This window comes from Neomonachus schauinslandi, chromosome X (genome assembly GCF_002201575.2).
Source record: "Neomonachus schauinslandi chromosome X, ASM220157v2, whole genome shotgun sequence".
NCBI classification, from domain to species: domain Eukaryota; kingdom Metazoa; phylum Chordata; class Mammalia; order Carnivora; family Phocidae; genus Neomonachus; species Neomonachus schauinslandi.
The window spans coordinates 109,774,630-109,777,441 of record NC_058419.1 but is presented as its reverse complement, the minus strand read 5'-3'; the positions used below and the strand labels follow the sequence as shown (position 1 = coordinate 109,777,441).

General features: G+C 41.2%; 1 pseudogene; it reads left to right on the top strand.

The window, feature by feature from the left end:
- The first annotated feature begins 2,227 nt into the window (after positions 1–2,227).
- LOC110581235 lies at positions 2,228–2,452 on the top strand (annotated as a pseudogene).
- Positions 2,453–2,812: the final 360 nt, after the last annotated feature.

Sequence of the window (2,812 nt, the reverse complement as noted above, 5' to 3'; positions counted from 1 at the left end):
GGCTCTCCATCCCTTCACTTTCAATCTGCTGGTATCTTTGGGTCTAAAATGAATCTCTTGTAGGCAGCATATACATGGATTTGTTTTTTTTTATCCATTCTGATACCTTATGTCTTCTGATTGGAGCATCTAGTCCATTTACATTCAGCATGATTATTGAAAGATATGAATTTAGTGCCATTGTGTTACTGGTAGAGTTGGTTTCTGGTGATGTTTTCTATTTCTTTCTAGTCTTTGTTGCTTTTGGTATTTTTTCCCCACTCAAAGAGACCCCTTAATATTTCTTGCAGGGCTGGTTAGGTGGTCATGAACTACTTCTGCTTTTGTGTGTCTGGGAAACTCTTTATCTCTCCTTCTATTTTGAATGACAGCCTTGCTGGACAAAGGATTCTTGGCTGCATATTTTTCCCATTCAGCACATTGAATATATCCTGCCATTCTCTTCTGGCCTGCCAAGCTTCTGTAGACAGATCTGCTACAAACGTGATCTGTCTTCCCTTGTAGGTTAAGGACTTTTTCCCCCTTGCTGCTTTCAGGATTCTTTCATTGTCTGTGTATTTGGAGAATTTGACTATGATATGCTTTGACAATGGCCAGTTTTTGTTGAATTTAATGGGAGTTCTCTGTGCTTCTTGTGTTTTGATGTCCGTGCCCTTCCCCAGATTAAGGAGTTTTTCAGCTCTAATTAGCTCAAATAAAACTGCTGCTCCTTTATCTCTCTCTTCATCTTCTGTGACTAGTATGATATGAATGTTATTATGTTTTAATAAGTCAGTGAGTTCCCTAAGTCTACCTTCGTGGTCTATTACCTTTGTTTCCCTCTTTTTTCAGCTTCATCATTTTCCATAACTTTATCTTCTGCATCACTGATCCTTCCACTGCTTCATCCATCCTTGTTGTTATAGCATCCATTCAGGTTTACATCTTGATTGTAGCGTTTTTAATTTCAGTGTGACTAGATTTTAGTTCTTTTATCTCTGCAGTAAGAGATTCTCTAGTGTCTTCTATGCTGTATTCAAGCACAGCTAGTATCCTTATAATTGTTTTAAATTCTAGTTCAGACATCTTACTTCTATCTGTATTGATTAAATCTCTGGCCATTAGTTCTAATTCTTGTTCTTTCTTTTGGGGTGAATTCCTCCTTCTTGTCATTTCATCCAGAAAAAAAATTTAAAAACTCCATAAAACAAAAAAACACCTAGATCCTGTGTGTGTTTTGGTCTGCTTGTTAAGAGAAGTTAGATCCAAAAATAAAAATAAAAAATAAAATAAAAAATATATGAAAAATATATGTAAATAAAATTTTAAAAAATAATTTAAAAATTTAAAAAGGAACTAAAAAATAAAAAATAATAAAAATTAAAAAAATAAAAAGGAAGCTAGATCTTATTTCTCCTAGAGCTGAAGCTCTGCAGCATTCTACGATCAGTAGACTTGGTGTGTGCAAGGTGTTTATACTGTTCTTCTGATGGAGGGGGCCTGCTGCAGTGATTCTCAGGAGGGCGTGGCCTAATGGAGATGTGCCTGCAGGGCACAGCTGGGCAGGGCTTGGTGTAAGTGGCTCTGGCCACCACTAGGTGGCCCTGTTCTGCTCCCTGAAGCCTTACAAGCTGAAGGGCAGGGTGAAAATGATGGCACCCTGCTCTCTAACCCAGAGCTGAGAGTTCTTGCCCACCACTCTTCAGGAAGTTCTCACAAAAGAGCAATCACCCCTCTTGTGTTCCCAGCTTCTCAGATCCCTCCCTTCACCCTGCCTATGTCCAAGCTGTTTTATCTCAGGTGTGTGGTTAGGTTTCAAAACTCCAAATTTTAGGGACTCCAGCAGCACCGGCCTGCACTGATCCTCTGGGGGAGGGTGTCACTGCACTTTTGCTGTTTGCCGCCTGTGCCAGGAAAGTGGTCCCACGACCCCGCAGTGGTTCATAGTTTATGGCAGGGCAGAGCATAGAGCCGGCACCCAGGTTTGCTGCCCTCAGCTGGAGTCCCTACCCCTATGTCTGGGAACAGTACAGCACATTGGCAGCACCCATTCTTGTGACCCAGAGGATCTTCAGACCATGCTTTCCACTCCCAGGTCTCTGCCCTCCTTCCCCAATGGAACACCTTTAAGCCAGGCATGACCTTGGTGGTGGCAGACTTCTAAAACTTCAGATTTTGCACTTCCCCACTTATAATACCTTGTGGTGGTCTCCCTAAGCAGGGCCCCCTCCCCTCTGTCCCTCTACTAATGCAGAACCAATCTTCAACTAAACAGCCTGGAGTGAGCACTGCACTCTGGAAACACTCTCTTAATAAGGACTTCCAGGATCATGCTGAGCAGCAACATATTGCAGACCAACAAAAGGCAGCTTTGCAGCATGCACATGTACACTCATCTGGATAATTCATAACTCAAGACTCTGCCTTTGGGAATCTTATTCATCCCGTCTTACCTTGCCTTGACCCAGAATGAAGAAAAGATTTCTAACAAAATTGACTGTAATGTCAGATGCCAAAGCTACCATCATTTAGTGCTATACAAACTGTGACTTTCAGAATTTTGGTGAACTTTTTATACTTTTTGCTTCTTTAAAAGAAAGGCATGTGTAAGTCAAAGCAGAAAAGGAGGGTCACCAAGAGGATGAGAGTTTTGGGAGCTGTATTATCTGAGGAACTGATGATGCTACTTGTGACTGTTTTGGAACACAGTTTGATTTTTGAACCCAAATCAGACTCTGAATTGGATGATCACATAAATTTACCCCTCACCCCCCAACTAGGTGGATTGAATATATCATTTTCCACAGTAGACTTTCATGAACCATTTACAGTA